Source organism: Herpailurus yagouaroundi, unplaced genomic scaffold, assembly GCF_014898765.1.
Source record: "Herpailurus yagouaroundi ecotype Mexico unplaced genomic scaffold, PumYag 166, whole genome shotgun sequence".
Classification (NCBI taxonomy): Eukaryota; Metazoa; Chordata; class Mammalia; order Carnivora; family Felidae; genus Herpailurus; species Herpailurus yagouaroundi.
This window is the reverse complement of record NW_024412407.1, coordinates 28342138-28369997: the sequence shown is the minus strand read 5'-3', so window position 1 is coordinate 28369997 and position 27860 is coordinate 28342138. Positions and strand designations below refer to the sequence as shown.

Genomic DNA, 27860 nt, shown 5'->3' with positions numbered 1-27860 from the left:
TTAAATTAATGTTTATTTTTAAGAGAGAGAAAGACAGAGCACATATAGGAGAGGGGCAGAGAGAGAAGGAGACACAGAATCCGAGGCAGGCTCCAGGCTCTGAGTTGTTAGCACAGAGCCTGACATGGGGCTTGAACTCGTGAATCACAAGATCATGACTTGAGCTGAGGTTGGATGCTTAACCAACTGAACCACCCAGGCACCCCTCTATTTTTAACTGAGGATTCTCCATACTGTTTTCTGCAGTGGTTGCAACATTTTGCATTTCAACCAATAGTATACAGGGTTATAATTTAACATGCTAAGAGAAATAAGTCAGTCAGAGCAGGACAAACAATACATGATTACATAACATGAGATGTTTAAAATAGTCAAACTTATAGAACCAAAATGTTAAACGGTGGTTGCCAGGATACGGGGGGGAGAGGAAAATGGGCAGTTCTTACTCAAAGACTATAAAGTTATAGTTATGCAAGATAAGTAAGTTCTAGAGGTCAGCTGTTCAATATAGTGCCCAAAGTTAATGATACAGTATTTTGCACTTAAAAATTTGTTAACAGTACCCTCATGTTCAGATATCATGTTGAATGTTGTTACTACACAAAAACCAAACAAAACAAAACAATAAAGCAAAACAAAAACAAAGGGACACAAGGTGATAGACATGTTTATTACCTTGATTGTAGTGACGGGTATATGGTTATGTCTACACTCATAAAATTGCCTATATTAAATATATAAATATGTATGCAGTTTTAAAAATATATCAATTATACCTCAATAAAGCCGTAAAAAATACACTAAAGCAAATATTATTTAAATTTGATTTAAAACTTTGGTTAAAAATTGATTTAAAAAATTTGACTTAGGTATATAATTTCATGAAAGCAGTAAACAGTATAATGACATATGATAGAGATCTTTTTAAGGACAGGGCTATCTGAAAGATGATAAGTTTATCACAAGCACTCAAGAATATGAAAATGTTGGATAAAGTGCAATATTAAAACACCAACTATGGTATTAGTGTAGCGAAAATTAATTATGCTGAAGAATGTTAAAAAATTAACTCATATCTTTGCATGAATTAATATATAAATACCGCTTTTCAGATATCGATTTACTATGTGCTCATTCAAGGGCCTACTATATAACAATTGCAAGTATGATTGAGTCTTCTACATGGTAGTCTATTATATGACAAATATAAATATAATTCTGCTTAGTAAATGACAGAGCCTCCCATATAAACAATTGAACATATGATTGTGCCTAAGAATTGCAAATGACCACTTACAAAGCTGAATGTGATAGATGTCTTGCCATTAAAGAAATCAAAACTTTGTAAAAGATGTCAATCTTGTAAACAGGGGAACTAAATTTGGCATTAGTGTCATACCCCATCCTGAGGCCACATAAAACAGGGGAATGAGATTATCTTTATTTAAGCCAATAATTCGGGGTGAAATTCATGGTAGGAGGTCAATAATGTCCCCATAGGAGAGACTCAGAAAAGGCTTCACAGAGGAAGCAGTATTTGACCTGAAGAGATTGAAGGGAGCAAAGCACATTCAGATAATTGGAGAAGTTGAACACAGTTGCAGAAACATAAAAACCTTTAATGTATTGAGGGAAGAATGAGTGGTTTAACATGACTGCAGAGTAAAGTATAGGGTGTGGTATGTCAGGAAGGGCTAGAGGGAGATAGGCAGGGATTGGATCACAGAGAACAACATAGGACATACTAATGGATTTGAACTTGATTTGGTTAGATGTCACTCAAAAATTTTATGATGGTAGTAATGGTGGTGGTGTGTGCAAAGTTAGTTTTTCCTTATAGAAAATGTGTCTGTGACATGGAGATTTGATAGTGGAGGGTAGGGGAGAGAAGGAAGAAAACTTTAACTGGAAAAAGATAAGGAATTTATCTAAGACAGGAGAAATAGAAATGGAAATGAAAGTTCAGGTACCAGGAATGTTAAAAAAAGTAAACCCTACTGATCTTAAGGACTAATTATAAAAGGTGTCTGAGGAAGAGAAAGCAGTCTTAGATGGCTTCTGGATTTCTGACCTGGGGGCCTTGGTAGATTCGGTTGCTATTCACTCATGAATGAAACACAGGAAAAGAAGCAGGTTGTGGGTGGAGGTTAGGAACAAGGCATTGATATAATTCTGCCTAGTGTGAAAAGTACAAGCTCTTTAGTTATATGAGCCTACTTCTAAATTGTTGTTTGCTGTGGGACCTTGGGCAAATTGTTGAAGAAATCAAGTCAAATTGAGACAGATATCAATTGAGCTTCAGGAATAGATCTCGTAACAAATGGTGTATGTATGTGGTACCCAAATTCATAGAGAAAGGGAGTAAAGTGGTGGTTGCCAGGCGTTAGGAGGAGGAGGGAATGGGCAATAGGTGTTTCATGGGTACAGAGTTTCAGTTCAGAAAGATGAAGTTTTAGAGATGCATAGCAGTGATGGTTGTACAATGGGAATATACTTAATGACACTGAACTGTGCACCTACAAATGGCTAAACAGGTACAATTTGCATTATTTCTATTTTATTACAATAAAAAAAGCAGAGGTTGGAAAAAAGGAATAGATCTTGTAATCAAGTTACCTAATAAAACACTGAATAACTGAAGAAGAATTAAGGCTAATAAGATTCTTTTAGTGAGCCTTAAACACTAGTTAGTATATGTCCACAATCTAATTGCACAAGCTATCTCTGCAGACTAATATTTAGAGAAATCCAATTCTACTGTGTCAATCTTATGAAACCCTAATGAATTAGCTGTTTGGCACATTACAAAATCACTACTATCTATGTTAATATTATTAGATTGGTGTAATATAACATGTCTAAATAAACGTATATAATCTCCAAGAGAATAGTAAACAAATGAAGTGTGATTTGAAAAGATATTTCAATTGTAGTGCAGTGTAAAACTGTAAATATCACCCCTTGCCCTGAAGTGAAATTTGGGCAGACCACCACCACCACCACCACCACCAAAAACCCAGATACCTGCAGGGAACAACAACCACACACACACACACACACACACACACACACACACACACACACAAAACCCTAGAAAATTACATTCTTAAAATTATTGCCCCCTCTTCTAGTAGATCATAGTAGAATAATTGAAAAGAAATAAGACTATCATTTAAAGTATTTATACAAAAATCATTACAAAGTCAACATTTAAAATAGCAAAATGTAGGAATTTGTCCTGAAAGCATAGTTGATTAGGAGAGAGCAGGTAGTGGAGTTCTCATTAAGTACATTGTGGCTAGAAAAATAGAGCTTTACGGGAGACTAGATTCATTTTAATTGGAACAGGCCCCTGTGGAAAACGAAGTACGTCACTAGAGTTGTTCTCTACATTATCCGTGGCTTTGAGGCTAGACTACTCAATGAAGCAATTGTTTACTTATTTCATTAATTCTGAAAAATAAGCTTACTCTGTATTCTCTGGAAACAGAAACTGTAAAAATTGCGTTTTCAAGGGGAAGTGAATGCATATGCTCTGAATTAATTTGTCTGGAAGTCTGGAAAACATTACTGAATGTGGTGAACATTTATCAATTTCAACAACAACAACGAAAAAGAGCACAAGATTTGCAGTGAATGAGACAAAGTCTCTTAGAGACGGATTAGATTTCAGCACCTCTTTGTCACCGTTAGATTGCCACAAACAGAATAATCCATTCGGCACATAGTAGGACTTCACATATTCATTGAATGATGCAATATTTTGGAAAACAAGTAAAATATTACATTAAAATAAGCTAAACAGGTGGTATTTAACTATTTTTTTTTTACTCCACGGGAGTCTTTCCTTTGGCTGTCTTCCCATTTCTTCAGTCATAATTTTTATGTAGCCATTGTCATTATTTGATCTCATATTTCAGAACTTACAGCATACCTGATATAATATATTAGAAAGATACCTTGCATTTATAATCATGAATTTTTGTCAGAAATGTATGATTAACTTATGAAATACCAAAAGTGACATGTCCTTTTCCTGTTGTTTCAATGTCAAGCTTTTTTCCTTGCTCCAAATTCTACGAACTATAAATTTGGTGTGGTGTATGTGTATATGAATGGAATGTGTGTGTGTGTGTGTGTGTGTGTGTGTGTGTGTGTTTTCTAGGTTAAACAAGTTCATGTAATTCTCTATATTGAAAGATTCCTCTGGGCTCTTAAAGAAGGAACATTCTAAGTAATCATTTTCCAAGAGGCAAAAAATAAGGTTTTTGTCTCTCCTATACGTAGTTGATAAATTATGTTTCATTGAATAATTTTAACTACAATGACTGTACTGCTGGAGTTAGAACTTTAAAATATTTTATCATCCCCACACTGAATGTTCTCAGTATTAAAAATGAAACTTAATGAGATCATGTATAAGTTTCTAGCATGGTAACTATATAGCAGGCATTCTCATTGTTTCTGATAGAACAGCCTTATTCCCCATGACTCGTGTATTCCTACTTCACTCATTCATTCCGGTTTATATTCCTTTCAGGCTACATTATTCTTTCTTGTCAAAAGCCTAGGCAAAATAAAAGCAAACGGTGACCTAATTTCATCTGAGCATGATTCTTATATCAGAAAGCATGAGAGAGTTTAAATGAGGAATGGAAAAAATTCAACCTTGATCTGACAGTTGTTTGATGAAATAGGGAAGTGAATTTAAAAGTTCAGGGGGCCTTGAAATAGTAGTCATGTATTATTGTTCCCAGCTTCTCAAAATTTTATTTCTCAGAACCAGGAGTTAATGATAAACTTATCAAAGCAGGTGGTCCTTGTTCTGTAGTCTGTTGATTTTACAAAATAAGTAGATGAAACTTAAACCCCAGAATGCCCCCAGTATTTCAGTTCTGCAACCATTAAGATGCTGTCCAACCCTGAGATTCTGTGACTTCATGGTGGAAATCTGAAATTGATCTGGGAGAGGAGATATAGTTATGTCTTATATATGATATATCAAGGTAACAGTAACTTGTTGTTTGACAAGGGGACATATTTGACCACGATTATGTCTACAGGTTAGACATAACCTGTGACAACCAAGGTTATCCTGGGATTCCAGTATATCTGTCTTGGAATTAAAAAGTAATGTGACTGGTAGATGTATACATTTGCAGTTCTTATAGATATACATCATAGACCCTCTTCAGTACAACTTGAGGAGGAAAAGTAACTAACCTGAATAGTTTGGGAAATTATTTGTGAATAATTTGATTATTTTAATAATTATTGTGAATAATTTGTGGAGTGAAAGAGGCAAGATGAAACTGCAATATTCCCTGACCCCACCCTCATGATACTGCAGTATAATGAGAAATGCATATGTGGTCTTTCCCTCTGGTTCCTGGTACAGAGCTCCTAAAACCCTAGGAATTCCCGGAGTCAAAATTATGGAGTGTCTTTGTTATTCATAACAAACCCCTTTCAACCACACCTAAGTATGCTAGTGAGGTGACCCTGGGTGGGCTTCTAGATAGTTTCAGGATGAGGGAAAGTTGGCGGAGGAAGTGACCATGTGATTGGTGGCTTGGAACATTCAATTCCTCCTCACCCAACCTCCAGGAGAGGAGAGGGCCTGGAGATTGAGCTAATCACCAATGGCTAATGGTGATGATTAATCAGTCATGATTAAACCATTAAACCATAAACTGGTTTTAATCAGTCCAGTTTATGGTAGTGGAATTTCCATAAACATCCTAAACAGTGGGGTTCAGAGAGCTCTGGTCTGGTGAAGACATCATGGTGCTGAGAAGGTGGAGTGTTCAGAAAAGGCCGGAAGCTCTGTGTTCTTTCCCCCAAGCTTGCCTGGGCATCTCTTCTGTTTGGCTGTTCCTAAATTGTATCCTTTCTAATAATCTGGTAATAGTAAGTAAACTGTTTTCCTGAGTTCTGTGAGCTGTCATAGCAAGTTATCTAACACAGGGAGGGGATTGTGGGAACCCCTGATTTATCGCTGGCCAGTCAGAAGGTTTGGAGGCCTGGTCTTGTGACTGGTGTCTGAAGTGGGAGTTAGTCTTGGGATTGAATCCCGTGGTGCCTGCACTAACTCTGGGTTGTAAGTGTCAGAATTCAATTATATGACACCTGGTTCAGAGAGCTGGAGAATTGGTTGGTGTGGGACACCCTCCCCCCACATATTTCATGTCAGAAGTGTTGTGTGTAGTTCCCCTGCACCACTGCACACACTTCACTAATAACCAACTTCTGCCAATACTTCCTAGACATTTCACAAACCTGGCTTTTCTTTCTCTTTTCCATCCCCACAGTCACTGTCCTGGTTCAGTTCATTACCACCTCTGCACAGTCAATATAAATTCACACATCTCATAAGTTATCTCTTTTTCCTAGAACACTTCTTTCCCCCAAATTAACCTTATCCTGTGTCTGGTTAATCCTTTGGATCCTATACATCCCAGTTCAGGAGATTCCTGTGAGTCTTAGTGTCATTTTTTTTTTTTTTTTTTCTGGAAAGACTGCCTATGTCCCTGGGAAGGTCAGAAGCCCTTCTGTTCTCAACATTATGAGTACAGCCCCCTCACTGTACTGACAACGTTGCTTTTTTGAGAAGTGGAAAGCTTATCTTCGTTGTCTCTACATTCTCAGAACATAACAGAGTACCTGCTCTATAACAGTTGCTCCATAAAATATTTCTTGAGGGCCTGAAGCTTGCTCTAAATGCCCCCTCGATAGCATCGGTAGAGTCAGCTGTGTTTCCACATATACTTCTTACCTTTGCTCGAGACATGAGCTACTCAAGAAAATGTCTTCCCTTCAGGTTTCATTCTCATTCAGTTCTACACATCTTTGTAAAATATGTATCTTACCATATCATTTCTCTCCTTTCTTTATCTTCCCATAATTCCCAAGGAAAGTTCAGGGTGAACCAAATATTCTGGTTTACCCTTTAATATCTTTGGATTTGCGCTTTGTCTATTTTGCTCAACATCCTTCACTTTTCTATGTATATCTTTGGCACAGATTTATAGAACAACTGGCATTCTTCATAATTGTCATGCGTTTCAAGTTTTTACGACTGCACACACACTGTCTCTTTTGCCTTAAACATCTTCCTCCTAATGCCTTCTCCTTTCTTCTAAATCCTGTCCCTCTGTTAAAGCGTCAGCTCTCTTGGGAAAGACTTCTCTGAGCCACCTCCGTCCACGTCATGTGCCCACATCTGAGTCACTGTTCTCATTACACTGCATGTTTCCTCCATGATGTACCCATCACAATTCACTATCACTGTCAATTTATGCCTCTCTTTCCTCTAGGTGAATACAAACTCCTTGAGGGAAGGACCTCTGTCTTCTTGCACCTGCATTTTCAGCATTGAGTGCAGTATTTGACACATAGTATGAGATCAACTGCAAAGGAAGGAAGGAGAAGGGAGAAAAATAAAGAGAAGCAAAGAGAAGAAAGGGCAGTGGGCATATACTAATTTCCAGATATTTAAAACCATTCCAAATAGTAACTTCTTTAAACATAAGGGTCCTGGTAGCTGAACGATTGCTGTCCTCTCTGTTTCTACAGTACCTTAGAAAACAAACCTTAGTTTTACAATCATAATTTATTTGATCATTGCAAATGAATAGATTTTGTTAATCTTGCCATTTTTAAAGCTGTAGAAAAAGAACCTCAAGAAATTCATGAAACTAGGAAGTAAGAAAATCAGGATGTGAATCAGTCTGATCAACACAAATCTGGATATTCTGATACCATACCCAGGAATGGCTACACAATTTGTGGAAAATAAAAGTGCAAAATAAAAATGTGGGGCATCTTGCTCAGAATTACTGAGAATTTAAGGCAATGAAAGTAGAGCATTAAACCAAGCTCAGACCTCTTCTAAGGTGGGGTGTGTGCAACTATACAGGTTGTACAGCCGTGAAGCTGGCCTTTACTGTACATTCCCATAATTCTATGGGGCTCTCATTTGAGTGCTAGGAATGGGATTGGCAGCACATTGATCAAAGGCAAACTCTGTCTTGTCAAACTAAGGAGAGCGAGAATTAGCATTAAGCACCAAGCACTGGGGGTAAGTGTTTTGGGTGTCATCTCATTAATCCTCACAATAGCCCTGTATCTTCTAAGATGACTTTCTCCCCACATCTTCATCAGCCAGCTCAGTCCTATGCCTTTTGAAGCATCAACTCTTCTGGGAAAGACTTCTTTAACCCCATTCCTCTACATGGTATGAATCATTGCCTTCCTACATGGTCTAAGTATACCCTTTACTGGTTCCAGTGTGTCACCTGTGTTGATTTTATTTTCTTACCTGATACAAAAACAAACTGAGACTGAGTCATAGCTAGGAAATAAATGTTGTTGAGAAGATTTAGGTTTACAGCTCCTTTCATTGCTAGCTCAGCATTCCGTTACGCTATTTTCACCTCTTTGAGGCCACTTAACCACCTAAAGTGTTCAGCATTGGCCACCTTTGTCATCACTTTGCTTTTATGCCCACAAAAGTAGTATACTGAGGGTTGAGGAAGGAGGTGATACCTGGTTTTCTTGGTGATAGATAACATACCGGAACATATATAGGTCTTACCTAGGCTTTGTGACTTGTTGAAGGTATGACTCAGTGTATATGAGGGTAAGTATGCACCTTTGTCTCTCCAAAGCTGGGATTAAAAAAATAAGCCAAGAAGAATCATTTCTCTAAGAATAACACCTAACAAGCTATCACCTGCATCTGAAAAAGAGAGGCTAAATCCCTTTGCATTCCAGGAAGCTTGAAGACAATATTAGCATTTCTTACAGGATTTGGTTTCCTAAAATGCTAAATGATCTTAGTGTCATGTTGGAACTGCTCCATTGGCAAAATAAACATTTTACCGTGATGTAATATAAAATTTTTAAGAGCTTGACTTTGCAATTTAAATTTTAAAATATATTTTAAAATGTAATGTATATGCCTCTACCTTTAAATATGAGAATTAACATATAGAACCACAAAGTAGAGCTTAATGTTCTGCATATAACAGAAGACACATGGAAACCAAAAATCAGCTTCTTGAAGTACAGTAACTGCTGAGATATGACCAAGATGAACATTTTTCTATGGTACACTTGGCTTAATTAATTGAAGATGAGGTCATTGATTTTTAGAAGGTGTTTAAAAAGTGGGTTAGAGATTGACATTTTCTAAGGTGAATTCATGAATCTTTGATAATCCTCAAACAGAATAAGGAAGTACCGGTACAAAGGAGTCTTCTGTCCATCATATAAGCCCATGTGAAGTTAAATCAGTGAGGTTGTTGTTTTGTAACTGGATGTTAATTCTCCACAAATAGTAGTAAAGCTCATAGTAATACAGAACCTAATGTGGAATTAATTTAAAAATTTTTTTAGAAAGTAACTTATTTGTAGACATTCTTCCAGGATTTGGGGAGGAAACTGTAAAGAAGTGCAGGAGATCCTCTTGGGCACATCCCAGAAAATCTCACTAATTGTTAAATAGCCTCTCTATTGATTGCTGAGCACTTCCCCCCACTGTGGCTGGGGGAAGAATAGATGTACCCAAACTATGAAGTAAAGTGTGCAGCTGGAACTGACAGATCTAAAATGGACAGATTCACTGTGTCTGCCAACCTCAGCTTAGCAAGGGCTTTAGTCCAGATAACATCACTTTTTAACATTGTTTGATGGGCTTCCTTTCAGATATGTAGAAGTATTGCCTATCCCTTTAGCTCAATCTCTCAGCTTTTCGTTTAAAAAAATTTACATTTATTTGGTTTTGAAAGAGAGAGAGTAAGTGGGGCAGGGGCACAGAAAGAGGGAAACACAGAATCTGAAACAGGCTCCAGGCTCTGAGTTGTCAGCACAGAGCTTGATGTGGGACTCAAATCCACCAATCTTGAAATCATGACCGGAGCAGAAGTCAGACGCTTAACCGACTGAGCCACTCAGGAGCCCTCCCCGCCCCCCGCCGTTGTTTTTTTTTTTTTTTTTTTTACTGTTGGGAAGGAGGTGATACAATGAAAGTTCAAATACGCTTTCTTTTCTAGCTTTTCAAGTATATGACATTTATTCTAGTTGGCCCAAAAATTCATCAAACCTGGAGAAGATTAAGACATGTTATTGCAAGAAGGATGATGTAATAGCTTCTGACATGGAAAATAAGATTTTTCAAATTCCTTAAGTTTCCTTTCAGTGTATCAAGAACACTGGTGGATGAAGAAAAGGAAGAAGTTAAAATTCAGCCAGAAATGTGTGTTCTTTTTTTTTTTTTTTTTTTTTTTTTTTTATTGTGGGCTGCTGCTCAAAGACAAAACGAGTAAATAAATGAGAGCAAATGAGACCAGTATTGGACATTTGTGCCCACTTCTCATTTGAGACTCTGAGCCCTATAAGCTACCCCTTTAAGCTACTTATCTTATGAAGTAAATATTATTCTTCTCATTTTAAAAATTGACGGGGCGCCTGGGTGGCTCAGTTGGCTGAGCGTCCGACTTCAGCTCAGGTCACGATCTCACAGTTCATGGGTTTGAGCCCCGCGTCAGGCTCTGTGCTGACAGCTCAGAGCCTGGAGCCTGTTTCGGATTCTGTGTCTCCCTCTCTCTCTGACCCTCCCCCGTTCATGCTCTATCTCTCTCTGTCTCAAAAATAAATAAACGTTAAAATTAAAAAAAAAAATGAGGCAAGTGGAGAGGAACAAGTTGCTCAAGGTTATTCAGATGGCATAGAACCTGGATTTGAGCTCAGGACAGTGTGACTAACCACTCTTAACCATAATACCCTATATACTGCCTTTCTGTGAATAGAGCTATGGGGGGAAAAAGTTAATTAAAGTGGTGAAGACTGAAATAAAGTCAGCAAAATTTTAATATTTTGCAGTTATAGAATAAATGAGTTTCTAATTATACTGTTATTGGATATGATATGTCACTTGCCATGCTAGTGTTGTAGTCTTTTAAAATCTCCTAAGATTTTGAGTAGAAATGGAAATTTAATATGTAGCTTGAACTTCTATGTTGGCTTGTTTAAAAAAAGTACAGCCTCTTTAAATTGTGTTTTTGTTCAGTTGCATCCAAACTAAAAGTATATCTTTTTATTTGAATGTCTTCAGTGATTTTGTTATTATTGATAATTATGAAAAATAATATAATTTCTGTTCTTGACTTATGAAGGATCATAAACGTCTATAATAGATTTGTAATTTCCTCAGAGTTTCAGAAAATAAATTAAATGCAACAATAAAGATGTTCTTTGAAGCTCTTTTTAATAGAGTGCTTTGTTAATATTCCAGTCATTCCCTTAGAGATGGTGGAAATATTTAATAATTGTTTTGGGAACCAGACTTTTGTATAAAAGAATATTTTGGGTCTTCATGTTATTTAATCCCATCATCCAACAGAATATAAACTACCTCCTGTCTAGATGTTATTTCCACTTTTAGGTTGTTGGCTCTTTATTCACATGTTTTAAAGGATTATTTCATAGCAGTTTATTTGAACTAAATGAGACATTTCTGACATCAACTTTTAAAACGTGATGGTTTTGTTCTCTTTATTTAGTGTTTTGTAGATTTGCTGTCTCTAGCGCAAGGCTTGATTTTGCTTGTAAACCTATAGTGTTACCAATTAAGTGATGTGGCAATTCCAGTAATGTTAACTATCCTGAATTAAAATGCTCTCGGACAGTAAAGCAGCAGTTGAAAATCATTGGAATTTGAAAAAAATGTGTCATATGATCAACATATGACACATGCTGCATGATTTTTAATGTACAAGGTCTTAGCTAGAAAATGAAGGTGAGCCTGCTACATAATTTCATGCATGACATAGCATCAAGTGGAAGGGAAGAAGAAGACTGGAGCAAATGGGAATCCTGGCTTCCCAGAATAGTGAGGGAACCAAACATGACTGAGAAAAGTGATAAGTAAAAGGTCTAAAAATCGTTGGAGTTATCAACCAGCCAACTGGTTGATTAGATTATATTAGATTAGAATGAGAGACAAAGAAATATTTCAATGTGTGATTTATAAGTAGTTTTCTACAAAAGGGAAAACCTTCAATGCTAAGTGAAAAAAAGTAAGAATATCATCAAACATAGTAAATGAGATCAGTTTCTTCTCAGCTTACTCAATAACACATTATGAGAAAACTGTGCAGGGAAAATGTAGGTGGGACCCAATGAAAATGTCAAAATCTATCCTGATCGAAAAGAAACTCCTACATTTCATCAAAGTAGGAAAGATAACTGGGAACAACTTAGGTAAGTGTGTCAAAACTTCTCTGCAACAAGTTGCAATAAAATGTGTGGCCTAGCCTGCAACAAAATCAAAATTGTGGGGATTTTAATGAAGTACCTGTGGAATTGAAAGAAGAAAACATAATGCATTTATCATCATGCCTGTTTGAATTTACAAGTGATATTGTTTGGTGAATACGTAAAAAAGTTGTGAAAAGTTCTCAATTCTATAATGTCTTCATATGATACCACTCACGAACGTGCAGAAAGGTGAACACTTCTTAAAAATGGGTCACCAGAACAAAGATATTATACATGAGCTATGAAAGTTGCAAAACAGACCTTGACGTATATTTCATCTTACATATTGGTATAATGAAGATGGCATCTGGAGATGAATGAATCCTCAGATAAGCAGATGACTGGTGAATCGAATGTTTGGCTGACAGATTCCAAATTTAAAATTATAATTTCCTTAAAACGTTTTTTTTAAATATCCTGTGCTGTTCTTAGAATTCTTTCTCATGAGCAATAAATTAAATTATATTACAGACCCTTTTTCTTTGCTTTCAAAAAATAAGCATTATTCCTTTTTGTTCTTTTTTTTTTTTTTGTCAGAGAGAGATAATAAATATTTTAAATCCATTTGGGAAGAAGTGAAAACATATATCACAAACTAACCTCTGAAGCTTTCAAAGTACCCACGCCCTCTCTTCAAAGGAGGCACAATGTCAACGCATAATGAATTTTTCTTATTTCATGGAATGAACTCTCATATAAAGCAACATGAGGATGTTCACTGAGAGCAAAATTTTGTCTGTTTTGTTCACTCTACTCCCTGCAACTGGAACAGGACCTAGCACATGGTAGATGCCCAATAAATATTTTATGTAGAACTGATTGAATAAATGAATAAATAAGTGAATGAATAATTATAGGCATATATAACCCTAGAATTCTAATTTGCTGAAATTCTGCAAATCCTAACTTCATCCATGAGTGTATCAACATAATCAGTATGGGCATTTGATGTATTTAATGTGGTATCCATAATGACACTCACTCAAACCTGGCAATGTTTTGAGTTGGCCAATTGCTACAGCAAGGCACGTGATTTATTTCCATTCCATTTCATCCTTAAAATTACTTTAAAATTACCGTGAAAATAGAAAAATAATACTAGTTGCTGGCATTGATGGATATCAGGAAATAATTGGTAATCAAATTGATGGAGTCAGAGGGCTTAGTGGCCCTGGGAAAAGATTTGCCACATCAACAGAGAGAAAGTGATGCTTCACTAATGACACCCCTAAGAGCTTATTACTGCAATTTTATATGTTCTCATTATTCACATTTTGGATTTTAGCCTCTCACTTCTAACAAACACTGCTTTGGTTATAGTTCAATGTGATGTCTGTTTAATTGCTAACAATAACATTAAGGAAGTTAACATTATTTTATTAAAAGCCTCTACTTTTGGGGCACCTGGGTGGCTCAGGCTGTTGAGTGCCCGACTCTTGATTTTGGCTCAGGTCATGATCCCAAGGTCGTGGGACCAAGCCCTTTTCTGGGCTCTGTGCTGAACATGGAGCCTGCTTACAATAGTGTCTCTCAAAGGAAACCATCAAAACCTTAGAGGAGAAAGCAGGAAAAGACCTCTCTGACCTCAGCCGTAGCAATCTCTTACTTGACACATCCCCAAAGGCAAGGGAATTAAAAGCAAAAGTGAATTACTGGGACCTTATGAAGATAAAAAGCTTCTGCACAGCAAAGGAAACAACCAACAAAACGAAAAGGCAACCAACGGAATGGGAAAAGATCTTTGCAAATGACATATCGGACAAAGGGCTAGTCTCCAAAATCTATAAAGAGCTCACCAAACTCCACACCCGAAAAGCAAATAACCCAGTGAAGAAATGGGCAGAAAACATGAATAGACACTTCTCTAAAGAAGACATCCGGATGGCCAACAGGCACATGAAAAGATGTTCAGCGTCGCTCCTTATCAGGGAAATACAAATCAAAACCACACTCAGGTATCACCTCACGCCAGTCAGAGTGGCCAAAATGAACAAATCAGGAGACTATAGATGCTGGAGAGGATGTGGAGAAACGGGAACCCTCTTGCACTGTTGGTGGGAATGCAAATTGGTGCAGCCGCTCTGGAAAGCAGTGTGGAGGTTCCTCAGAAAATTAAAAATAGACCTACCCTATGACCCAGCAATAGCACTGCTAGGAATTTATCCAAGGGACACAGGAGTACTGATGCATAGGGGCACTTGTACCCCAATGTTCATAGCAGCACTCTCAACAATAGCCAAATTATGGAAAGAGCCTAAATGTCCATCAACTGATGAATGGATAAAGAAATTGTGGTTTATATACACTATGGAATACTACGTGGCAATGAGAAAAAATGAAATATGGCCTTTTGTAGCAACGTGGATGGAACTGGAGAGTGTGATGCTAAGTGAAATAAGCCATACAGAGAAAGACAGATACCATATGGTTTCACTCTTATGTGGATCCTGAGAAACTTAACAGGAACCCATGGGGGAGGGGAAGGAAAAAAAAAAAAAAAAGAGGTTAGAGTGGGAGAGAGCCAAAGCATAAGAGACTGTTGAGAACTGAGAGCAAACTGAGGGTTGATGGGGGGTGGGAGGGAGGAGAGGGTGGGTGATGGGTATTGAGGAGGGCACCTTTTGGGATGAGCACTGGGTGTTGTATGGAAACCAATTTGACAATAAATTTCATATATAAATAAAAAAAAATAAAAATAAATAAAAATAAAAAAAACAATAGTGTCTCTCTCTCTCCCTATGCCCCTGTCCCCCACTTGCACACTCCCTCTGTCTCTAAAATAAAAAAAAAAAATCTACTATTATTAAAATTAATGACCCAGTTGAAAGATTGCTCTCAAATTTCCCATATAGCATTCATTTTGTTTTATTTAAAGTCCTTACCTAGAGTACCCACCACTACCAATTCCTGGGAATCACATCCATTTCATAGACCTATCTGAATTATAAGTATTAGCATTCAGCCCATTAGGCATCTTGAGAGTAGGAATATAGTCCATGTTTTTAACTGATTAGGGAGTTAAACTTATATAATAGGACTGAACAGCCAGTTTCTAAAAAGCTGACCTCAGTTGGTCATCTCCAGTTGACCTCAAAGGAAACCCAAGAGGATGAAATTGTTTTCCCTAGGTTTACCAGTGGATGCTTTGCCAATTGTCCTCACTTCCAATAGTTTATAATTTCTCTGTTCATTTTATAGTATTGCACTTCCATTCTTGTATTTTGTGTTCTTCCTTCAAGCCCTTTAGTCTGGCTGCTTTATTTTTATCCCTCGGTTTTGGAACTTCTATGTTTTAAGTCGTATTTGTTGACATTCAGTTCCGGCTCCCTGTATGTCATTTTGGGGTTTGGAGTATTCGTTTCCTTACTTGGTTTCATCTGCCATGTGTGCATATGACTCTACATACATGTGTCTAGGATTCATGAGCCCCTTCTGCTCCTAGTGTGGCAAGCGTCACACCCTGGACAGGAGGGGTTAACATGTCACACCCCCTCTGGTCACAGCTCTAAAATGCACATCTTCTCATGTCATGCTCTTTCTTACAATCCTTTAATACCTCCCTGGGATGATGCTGACATTCCTTAACAGTTCCTGTGAGACTTTCCATGATACGGTCCAGGCTCACCTCTCCAAGGCCACATTTCATCATTTAATCTCTGGCAATATTGAAATGTTCTCAGTTCTCCAAATCTGTTCTCTCTCCTTTCACATGCTTCTTCCTGTGCTAACAACACATACCTCCCTAATGCCATTTACCCTCAGGACTCAGGTTATGTACCCTGTCCCTTGGAAGACCTTCACTACCACCTTGCAGATTGTACATAGTCAAGCCACCTGCTCCCTGGCCCCTTGTACTATCAGAGAACAACTGATCCCCTAGATTTTGATTACCTATTTACTTTATTCCCTACTGACTTTAAAGTTCTTGAAGACAAGACCTGTGACTTGTTCACTATTTTATGTGTAGAAAAATACTGAGCGCAAATTAACCAGGCAATATTCTTTCATAAACAGAAAGGTAGGTGTTTTGTCTTATTCAGCATTGTATTCTAAAGACTCAAAATCATGAATGTTTTATTCCTGATTCCTCTAGATTTCTATGAATTTTTCCAAATATTTGAATTTAAGCTTATGTAATAAAAAACAATTTTTTTTGCTGTTTTAAATTATGGTTTAAAAATTTTAAATTACCTTTGAGCATTGCCTTGGCTAGTTCCTGTAAATTTTGGCTATAATTTAGTCATCATCATTAATTCCTGAATAGTTTATAATTACAGATTTATAGTTTTTGTCTAATATTTAAAAGACTTCTTGTATAATTTTTTTAATGTTTATTTTTGAGAGAGAGAGAGAGAGAGAGAGAGAGACAGAGTGCAAGTGGGGGAGGGCAGAGAGAAAAGGGAAACAGAGAATCTGAAGCGGGCTCCAGGCTCTGAGCTGTTAGCACAGAGCCCGACGTGGGACTTGAACCCATGAACTGTGAGATCATGACCTGAGCCGAAGTCGGATGCTTAACTGATTGAGCCACCCAGCTGCCCCTTTAAAAGACTTTTTGAATTGTTAAATGATTGGGATCCTTCTTTAATATTTCTTCTATAAATATCTAGTTTCAGTCTTTTGCAAAGTAAATATAGATAGCAATTTTTGGACACTTGGAATTTATGTAGGTTTTTTGGGCAAAATATATCTTTGCTATATATAGATATGTTTTAAGGGTCATGTATACTAGTTAACTGTTTAAAGCCTTACAAAATCTGAAATATATACAATTCTGAATTTATTAGTCTTCATTATATATATTTTATATAATTAAGGGCTAAGAAATGTGTATTTAGTTGTGCCTATGCCTTATTATCATTAAATGCCAAGAAATTTTCTTTATGTATTTTGACACATTTTACAAGTTTTATTTTTTATTATTTTAAAGATCCTCTTTCATCCATGTTAAAAAAATCTACCTTCTGTTCTACTTTGTTCAAACTAATAAGGTTATTTGTCTCATTTTTCTTAATAATGCCTAACTCACTGCCACCCACTGTTTTATGTGTTACCTTTCCTTGCTGGTTTGCTTAAGTTCTTTTTAAGTAAAGCTCATTTGATTTTGGAGTGCTGTGAAATGTCCCTTCTGTCTCCCCTCAAGCCAAATGAGAGGGGATTCAAGGAAGCCCCTTAAAGAGGTTGCCTTGTGTGCTGGGGTTTGGGGCACAGTTTGTTGCCCCAAGAGCTACAAGACTCACTGCCTTAGGAAAAACTTGCAATGCCAGAGGTCTGTGGAAAGAAGAATTCATGAATGCTTTCTGGCAACTCCTGAGGGCCACATAGAAGAGAGAGACATAACTGCAGCCCCCTTTCAGGGGTGATAAGCTCTTGAGAAAATGTAATGGGCCTCAGAAAATCAGGGTGAAGTCCTGAATGTCCAAGCAAAGGAGACCTCACTTGTGTTATGAATGCAATAATGGGAGACCCTGTGCCCAGTGACAGTTCCATAGAAATTACAAAGATGCTCCATGAGAAAGAATCAGCCTTAAATCCCTGCCAAGCCCAGAGGAAAACAATGCCAGATGACACTGGTGCCTGTCAAATAAGAACTTTCTTGGAGTTTACGGCTAACACCTCTGTGAAATCCAGAAGATCAGGATCCAGGCTGTCAACAAGGAGGAGAAACAGTGAAATAAAGGAGGTAACTGGAGCCCTCCCCACACTGCAGGCTTACAACCCATTCCTTAACCTGAGCAGGGAGGGAAGAAGTTGTTGTTGTTGTTTTTAATAACTATTATTGTGGGTCTTGTTTGGCAGGCATATATATTACTGACATATAGTTGACACACAATGTTACATTAGTTTCAGGTGTACAACATGGTAATTGGACAAGATTATGCCTTATGCTATGTTCACCACAGATGTAGCTACCATCTGTCTCCATACAAGGACCACTATTACAATACCATTGACTATATTCCCTATGTTGTACCTTTCATGGCCGTGACTTACTCATTCCATAATTGGAAGCTTTTATCTCTCACTCCCCTTCACCCATTCTCCCCATCTCTTCACCCCTTCTCTCTGGCAACCATCAGTTAGTTCTCTGTATTTATGGGTCTATTTCTGCTTTTTGTTTGTCTATTCATTTGATTTTTAGATTCCACGTGTAAATGAAATGATATAATATTTGTCTTTCTCGGTCTGACTTAGTTCACTTAGCAGAATACCCTCTAGGTCCATCTATGTTGTTACAAATGGCAAGATCTCATTCTTTTTTACGGATGATTAATATTCCTCTGCGTGTGTGTGTGTGTGTGTGTGTGTGTGTGTATGGTACATATCCAGTGTATACCACATTTTCTCTACTCATCTATCTATGGGCACTTGGGTTTCTTCCATATCTTGGCTATTGTAAATACTGCTGCAATAGTCATAGAGCTGCATATACCTTTTTGAATTAGTATTTTCGGGGTTTTTTTTGTTGTTGTTGTTAAATATCCAGCAGTGGAATCACTGAGTCATATGGTATTTCTATTTTTAATTTTTAAGGAACTCTCATACTGTTTTCCACAGCGGCTGCACCAATTTACATTCCTACCAACAGTGCACAAGTTTCTTTTTTCTCTATATCCTTGCAAAAACTTGGGGAATGGAGGAAGTTTTAAATGCAGTTGGGAGTCTTGACCATTATTTGGGAATGATCATTTAAAGACTAAAATTAAATGTTTTATGACTAAAAGTGACCAGAGGACTTTTTGTTTTCTGAGAATGATCAGAAAAGCCTTGGGATCTGCTTAGACTTCATTGAAGGGGCACAGGATTAGTCTCACAGAACAGATTTGAATGAGCAGTTAGGGAAGAGAACAGAATTTTCTGTTTAATTCTAGGGAAACTGTTTCAGTGACAGTATACTTTTCCCTCTGTGTGTTTTCCTGGATCAGTGGTTCTTACATGTTGATGCAAATCAGAACACCTGGAGAACTCAGAAAGAACACTGAAGAGTAGGCTTATTGAAGAGAATAAGCCTGAGCTTCTTGAGTTATACCAACTTCCCAGGTGATTCTGATTCCATCTAAGGTTTGAGAACCACTGTCTTGTCGGTGGAAAAATGGATGAGGCTGTGTCATGAGCTGCTTGCTAAATGCAAATTAAATCAGAATCCCTTCTGGAAGTTATCTGTAACTGGACTCAGTCCTGTTTTTCAAATTGCTTATTCTTCCTGTCTGTGTTTCAACCTTATTCCTTTGTCTCAGTTATTTACATCCTAAAGAACTAATGTCCTCACCACTCCATAACCATTCTACCTTATCTTGTATCTAATTACCATAACTAGGGTGCTTCATATTCTATTTTAATTTTATGCATCATCAGGCTGTGTGCTGAAGGCCCAGGAAAGGACTTTGGCCTTGATACAGTGAGGTCTTAATTAAGGAAGATTCTTCCCCCATTTCTCTAGATTTATTATTTTGGCCTAACATCCTTTTATGTTAACATAATTCAGTTTACAAATCTACACATTGGACAATTAAGCTTTTTATTTTAATTTTCCCCTTCAGTTAATCATCAGTATTGATGGATTGCTGTATTGATGAATGTATCAATGACTTGTATATTAGTTTCCTCTGGTTGCTGTAACAAATTACCACACATTTCAGTGGCATAAAATATATTTTCTCACAATTCTGGAAGCCAGAAGTCCAAAATCAGTTTCACTAGGCAAATCAGGTGCTGGCATGGCTGCACTGAGCCCTCCAGAGGCTCTCGGGGAAAAATCTGTTCCTTGCTTCCTTCGGCTTCTGTGGCTGCTAGCATTCCTTCATTTGTGGCCACATCACCAGCATCTTCAGATCTCTCTGTCTGCTGCATCTTCACACTGTTTTCTCTCTTCTACGTGTGTCCATCTCATAATTCCTTCTGTTTCTCTTGTATAAGGAGACATGTGATTCCATTTAGGGCCAACCAGGTTAACAAGGATAAGCTCTTCATCTTAAGGGCCTTAACTTGACCACCTATTTTGCCATATAAGGTAATAATCACAGGTTCTGGGGATAAGGAAGTGAGTATTTGGGGGGGGGGACCCAGTTTTTCAGCCTACCACAAATTATATTGCTGTGACATTATGACCTCTGTGTAATATTTCACTGTGTAAATACACCAGTTTATTTATATCGATGGGTCCCTGGGTAGTTTTCAACTCTGCTATTTTAACTGGTGCTGTTAGAAGATTCTTGCCCATGTCTCCTGTTGTACGGATGCATGAGCTTTTGTAGCATGTATGCCTAGGACTAAAAATTCTGGTCATGGAGTGTGTGAATGTTCAAGTTTTGGAGGCAAGGTCAAATTGTTTTCCACAATGGTTTCACTACCTTTACAATGGTAATATACAAGAAATCTTGGGAGTCTACAACCTCCCTGATACTTGGCATTTTCGCATTTCTAAAGTTGTGCAAACTTAATGGCTGTAAAATGGTATCTCATTATGGTCTTAATTTCCCTGCACTAATCATTAATAATATTTAATATATTTATTTTTTAAGTTTATTTATTTTGAGAGAGAGAGAGAGAGAAAGAGAGAGAAGAAGGGAGGAGGGCAGGATAAAGAGAAAGAAGGAGAAAGAGAATCCCAAGCAGGCTCCTCACCAGCAGCACAGAGCCCGATGTGGGGTTCCAACTCACAAACCGCGAGATCATGACCTGAGCCAAAACCAAGAGTCAGATGCTTAACTGACTGAGCCACCCAAGTGCCCCTATTATCATATATTTATTGTCAATATGCATTTTACCTACAGTTAAATGTCTGTGTCTTTTTATCCATATACTTTCTGCTTTTCTTATTGATTTTTAAGGAGTTTTAAAAGATATATTCTTTATAGCAGTCTTCTGTTGTTGCAAATGTGCAAATGTTTTCCTTCATCATAACCCTTCCCCATCCCCACCTGTTTCCTTAAGGTGTTTTGTATGAACAAAATTTCTTACTTTTGATACAGTACTGTTTATTTTTTGTTTTTGTTTTTGGTTTTTGTAAATTAAGAAATCTTGGGGCGCCTGGGTGGCTCAGTCGGTTAAGCGTCCGACTTCAGCTCAGGTCACGATCTCGCGGTCTGTGAGTTCAAGCCCCGCGTCAGGCTCTGGGCTGATGGCTCAGAGCCTGGAGCCTGCTTCCGATTCTGTGTCTCCTTCTCTCTCTGCCCCTCCTCCATTCATGCTCTGTCTCTCTCTGTCCCCAAAATAAATGAACGTTAAAAAAAAAAATTAAAAAAAAAATAAAAAAAGAAATCTATACGTAGTAAAGACTTAAAAGTAAGACCTTACCATTAAGATCTTAAAAATATTCATCTATATTTTCTTCTAGATGTTTTATATTTCCATTTTTGCATGTAAAATCCCTATTTCACTTAGAATTGTTTTATTATTAAATATTATTATTATTATATGCAGTAGGGATCAAATTTGGCCTTTTTCTGTAATAGATAACTTTTTTCCCAACTCCAGTTATTAAACAGTTCCTTTTTTCCCACCTCTGCATATATCAAATTTCCACCCTGAAGTAGCCCTATTTTGGGAGTTCTTTATCTACTCTGCTGGTCACTTGGTCTCTATTACTATGGCAGCCATTGTCTTAATTATCCTGGTGTCATCATAAGCTCCAATTGTTTAAATTTCCTTAAGTAGTATCTTAGGTTAAAAAATGATCTCTATGGATGAAATATATTTTGCATGTGGTATTATCCATTGTAAACATTTTTTTGAAAATATACATTTTTGAAAGGAGTGGAATTAGTTAATTCTGAAACCAGACATTTATTAAATATTCTAGTATGGAAGAAATAAAAATGTCTTCTTACTATTGGTATATTTGGGATTTTATTTGTAGAGTCAGCATATTATAAACTAAAGAACCACAAGTTTTAAATTCAAGGTTAGTGTTCACCAAAGATACTTATGGGTTGCTACTTGTTTTTCCAAGTATAAAATGGGCCTGATGCAGCTTACACCTCAAAGTGAATTTTTTGGTGATAAAAATGACAGATTTCACATTTTCTAATTAAGTGAGGCTTAGTCTTTGCATGTGCTTGAGATTTTAGTCTATTTTAGACAATCAAGTTTCAGCACATTGGAAACATGCACTTTAACTTAGGGGGTACATTCAAAGTAGTTTCTGATAAGTTGATTTGCTTGGAGAAGATTGAGGGGGCAAGTCACTGTAACTTTCTGACTGCACTTTCATAGATCTGGTGTCACCTGAGGGGAGGCTAACTGGCTTGAGGATGCACACTGAAGTATGACTCCAGGTCCTCTAGTCTGCCCTATATTCTGGAGCAGCTTAAAAAACATACACAGATTTTTTTATACTTAATGGGCACCAACTCTGAGCTAAAACTAATTGCTGGGAACCGGCCCCACTGAGTCCACTGTTGAGTGAGAATTTTTGAGAGGTCAGTTGCTAAGCATAATCCTGATATGAAACATCATACCCTAAGTCCCTTCTCTGGATTTTCTCAGTTCTTCCATATAAAGTTGAAGTAGATATCATTAACAACCAACTGGATCGTCATAGTAACATCTTGATCAATACAGTCAGCACTGGGCGCCTGGGTGGCTCAGTCGGTTAAGCGTCTGACTTTGGCTCAGGTCATGATCTCACGGTTTGTGAGTTCGAACCCCATGTCGGGCTCTGTGCTGACAGGTCAGAGCCTGGAGCCTGCTTCAGTTTCTGTGTCTCCCTCTGTCTCTGACCCTCTCCATTCAGGCTCTGTCTCTCTCTGTCTCAAAAATAAATAAACATTAAAAAAAAATTTTTTTTAATGCAGTAAGCACCATTTGGTAGGAATCACCAAATAGTAGCACAACTGCAACTCCCACTGACAGAATGAGTTCCATCCTCTTTGCCTATTTTACTCAATACAAGTTCAGAGTCTAACATGGAAGCGTCTGTTTGGAGATGCCAATACCCTAAGTGCTGGGAGTGGGAGACAAATACAGGAGTGGGTTTTGCTCTTTTCAGCTTCTATAGTGGGAGATAGTTCAACAAAGGCATATGATGGGGAATTCTCCAGATATACAAAGGTATTTCAGATTCTAGGCAGCCAAAGAAACACAAGTGTAATTTGCCCAAAGTCACTGAGCTAAGTGAAAGAGTCCAACTGCAATTCTTTCTACTCTAAGACTCATGGTAGATACTGTGTATGATTAGGTAAACAGTGATAATATTTTGGATTTATAGCATTTCTCAGCAAGTAAACAAACCCTGAACCACTTTGACACTTGTTTGCACTTAAAAAATTTAGTAGTTTGAATAATTTATTACTTTATGTAACAGATGACCAACCTGAGAGAAAGAGACACTAAATGGCTTCCCCATGCAAATAGTCGATAGTAGATTTACCATTATTTGTTTTTCCTGACTCTGTTTCAACCTACTACTGTCCATTACCTGCCCTTGGAAAAGAAAAGGATATGGCTACAAATGAAACACTTTGAAGCTGAGTGATGTGTTTTCCTCCCCCAGGCTTTTTGTATGATGCAGGAGGTTAGTAACAGGAAAACTGAAATTTAGGAGGTACAGAAAATAATGGATTTGGTCCGACTGGACTATGAGAGGATTAGAGCTGAGTTAAATTATCATAGCTTTAAATAATGCAAAGTCCACCTTAAATGGAAAGGTACTCTCAAAACTTCTTGGCATATTTCCACTTTAATAATCCAACACCATCTGTGAAAACAAAATGAGTATTATAGGTCTCCACTAAATGGATTATATGTTTCTTAGCAGACACCTGTTCAGAGCACTTAGGTATTAGGTGACTCAGGGATCTAAAACACATCCATATCTATTGATTGAGCCTAGATATCGAATCTAAATGTCGGGAAATACAGTGGCAGTTTTAGAGAAAAAATATCATGGGAAAATATTATATATCCAGTTTAAGCTCTTTGAATTTGAGATTATCAAAGGCATAGTCTTATTCATTTGCACAGAATGGCTAATTCATGAAATGTGTTCACAGTGCAGACACACTGTCAAACATTGGCTACTACTAGGGCAGTGCAGGTGTGTGGTCATATATTATGGGCTATAAGTTGGGGAGTTAGGGAGGCCTGTCCATCCACTGGACTGACAACCTAGGGTTTCTCTATAATGGTAGGTGTGTCTGGCCAATCTGGCTGAATGTGGTGGCCCTGGATTTGTCACTAAAATTTGGGTCGGCTTAGTCCAGATTTTCTTTCTTTTATCTTGTGTTCTTCAGGCCCTGGTAAAAAAGCTATAATAAAGATAAGTATAGACTTGAATTTTGTTACAATTTAATTTGTGCTGTAGAAATACACTGAACTTTGAAAAGCAAGCACAGTGATTCAAGAAAAAGCAAAAATTAAATAGGAGGGGATACACATTGCAAGTAAATGTAGCCCACACTCCAATAATACTTTAGAATTAAAAGAAATCAGAATCACCCAGGACTCTGATATATAGGAGAATGAATGCTTTTCAAACTTGAGTTTTTGTGCATGTATGCACAAGGACCTAGGAACAGTTCGATATCTTTTGAAAAATAATATGTTTCATGATAAAACTCAGTCTGAAATAAGAAATAGCATAACTCATTATGTTTCTTGAACGTAGGGGCTAAAGTATGCATATTCCAGTGGATATTGCTGTGGAGAAATGCATGAAGATAAATAAAAGCAGGCTTAGACAGATATAGCTATTATTCTGTTCTTCAGGACGGGAGGAAAGGAAACGGGTAAGGTAGGACGGCCCAAAAGAAAAAAAAAGATAGCTAGAAGTTTGTCCTAGAAGTTTCTTTTCCACCTACTTTACTGGGAGTCCTGCTACCCAATACATAGACTTATAAAAAATGGGAAAAATGACTTTAAGCTAACTGATGATGCTCTATAGTAAATGCATCCTCCATTTAGGTAATACATTTGTGACTTGGAGTGCTGTTGTGGAACATATTTGGGGTTTGACACATCAGCACACTTAGGCTTAATTAAAAAAAAAAAAGTAGGAGAAAGTAGAAATTGCTCTTGGTCCTGGAAGATAATTGTTTTTCTTATTAATCAAATCTCATTCATAGGTTAGCAAAGAGAACAGATAATAGAAGTCTTTAAAACAGAAGGATGTTTGAAAATGGCTATTTTAAGATTTTTTACTCTAGGACAGTGTGTCCTGACCTTTAGTGCTTATAAGCATCACCAGAAGTAGCAAAAAAAAAGTAAAAAAAGGTAGATTCATAGGCTGCATCAGCAGAAATTCTGATTTGGTGGGTCTAGGGGAGCTCAGGTATTTTAATTCTTAAAAAGCTTCTAGGAGATTCTGAAGCAGATGGTCTTGAGAGAATGGGATGATCCCAGGTCCACAGTGAACAGTATTCCTGTTCAGTTCATCAGGAGCAAGGCTCTTACCTGTGTGTAATACAGCTCCAGAGTCTAAAATTTAAGATAGAGAATCGTAAGTGAAGAACTGGAAAGGAATTGCAAGGAGCTGAATAAAAATATTTGTTTGTATTGTGAGAGCTGATAGGAGGACTTTTTTTTGAATTGAAAAAAAATGACGTACAACAAGGTAAAGCTTATGTTCTTTATTTATAGCAGATTGGTTTTAAGGGATTGTTTATATTTTGTCTCCCTTAATCATATCATTAGCAGTAACGGTTGGCTAGGGGATTTTAGAGGGTTTTTTTTTTTGTCAATTACAAGTGTTAGAATACACAGAAATAGATAAAACTCTGAGTAATGTAAACAAACATCCACCCAAACAGGCGGTATTTGAATATGTCATTGTAATAGAATATACAAATGTGAAGCTATTTCTGTATCTGCATTTACAAGACATATCTATTTCTACTATAGATTCTCTGAGGAAAATGTTTAATATATTTTTTTTTACTATTTGCTTATAGTTCATAAAACAAAAATGTTGCTTCTTAGGAGGTTGAAAACAGTAACTAAATATAAAGTTACCACATAGCTTTCTGGATACTAATCATCAAAGAAGAGTTCTGGAGCTAGAACTCGTCTATGGACTGGAATTTATTGACTTAATTATAACATTGCTAAGTATGAAAAAAAATCAATGCACCAAAAAAAAAAAATACATAGAAAGCACTTATACTGGGACTTTTCCCTTATGGATAAGAAAACAGGACAAGAGTTTTGAAGAATGTTATTATATATACCACTAAAACTGCTTCCAATGGAAATTCAAAGGAATAGAATGGTGTGATCATGAAATTAAAAAATGTTAAAGAATAAAGCAGAACATGGCCTAACAAAATATGCTGCAGAGGGGGATGTAATGTGTGTTGAAAGACAAACAAAATAAATATAAGAAATTAGGCCAATTAAAGACAAGAAAGACTTATGACAATAACCTTCTGAGTTTCCCCAGAGAGGTTAAGAATGCTCTCTGAAGATGGGATCCCATGAGGCAAATGGGCCCAGATGATTCTAAGGAAGAAGAAAAAGGGAAGCAATGATCATGAAATTACAGGTCTGGGAGGGATTTGAAAGATTAGTCACATGCCGTCTGCAGCAGTCCTTCAAGTTGATGGCCCTACTGCCACAAACATCACATAGAATGGCCTCTCTAGTCTCCATTCATGATTCATAGAATACATCTTTAATAGTCTCCCTTGACTCATTTTTTATATCTAGTAACCTGTCCTACCCTATGTTCTGCTCTTAAACTTCTTTTTTTACTAACCTATTTTTACCTCTGTCTTATACTCTGAACTTGACAGTTATATTAAGGCTTTGGCTGTGACCATACTCTGCTCTCCACATTCAACCAGTCATTGTTGGTACTGTCATATCCTGACACATCCTCAGATCTTCACCGCCACCCCTCCACCCACCCCAGTTTGCTCTTTTTTGCCCTGCGACCAAGACTTACTTAAATCCAACCTCTTAATTGGAAAGCTAAATAAAAGAAGTTCTACAGAAGTTATGTAGCTTACGAAAGACATTCGGATAATCAGTAGACATAATCCTGGTCTGTTTACAACCATCCCAGTTTTATTTCTACCTAGAGTTCTCTTTTTAGTACTAGTATCAATGGGTAGATACATACATTTTAACTCAGGTCCTCCTCCTAGTAATTTTTTTCTTCAGCTCACTCAGCAGCAGGTTGTCCAGAAAGGGTTGCTGACACAAGTTCCTGTGCTCCACTCATCGTTGCTGTAGCGTGATTCCTTAGACACCCGGCACGCCTTGACCCTCAAGGTGTTGCGTGACTTGCTGTACACAGCACGATCCACAGTCCAGCAGCAGCAACACTGCCTGGAGTTTGTGAGAAAAGCAGAATCCCAGACCTGCTCCACCCACTAGCATCAGAATCCACATGTAATCTTTATACTGATGAGAGGAAGGGAGACTGAAGCTACAGAAGCAAAACTCCTTGTTTTGAATTTTGTTAGCAATTATGTTGGGACAGTCATTTACCCTCTACTCTTTTTACTTTAAAAAATATTTCATTACTATTTTTAATGACTAGGTTTTTTTTTTTGTTTTTTTTTGTTTTTAATTTTTTTTCAACGTTTTTATTTATTTATGGG

General features: G+C 37.2%; 1 pseudogene; it reads left to right on the top strand.

The window, feature by feature from the left end:
• The window catches only part of LOC121038410 (40S ribosomal protein S8-like), a 57725-nt pseudogene extending 30092 nt beyond the window's left edge, over window positions 1-27633 (top strand).
• The last annotated feature ends 227 nt before the right edge of the window (window positions 27634-27860 follow it).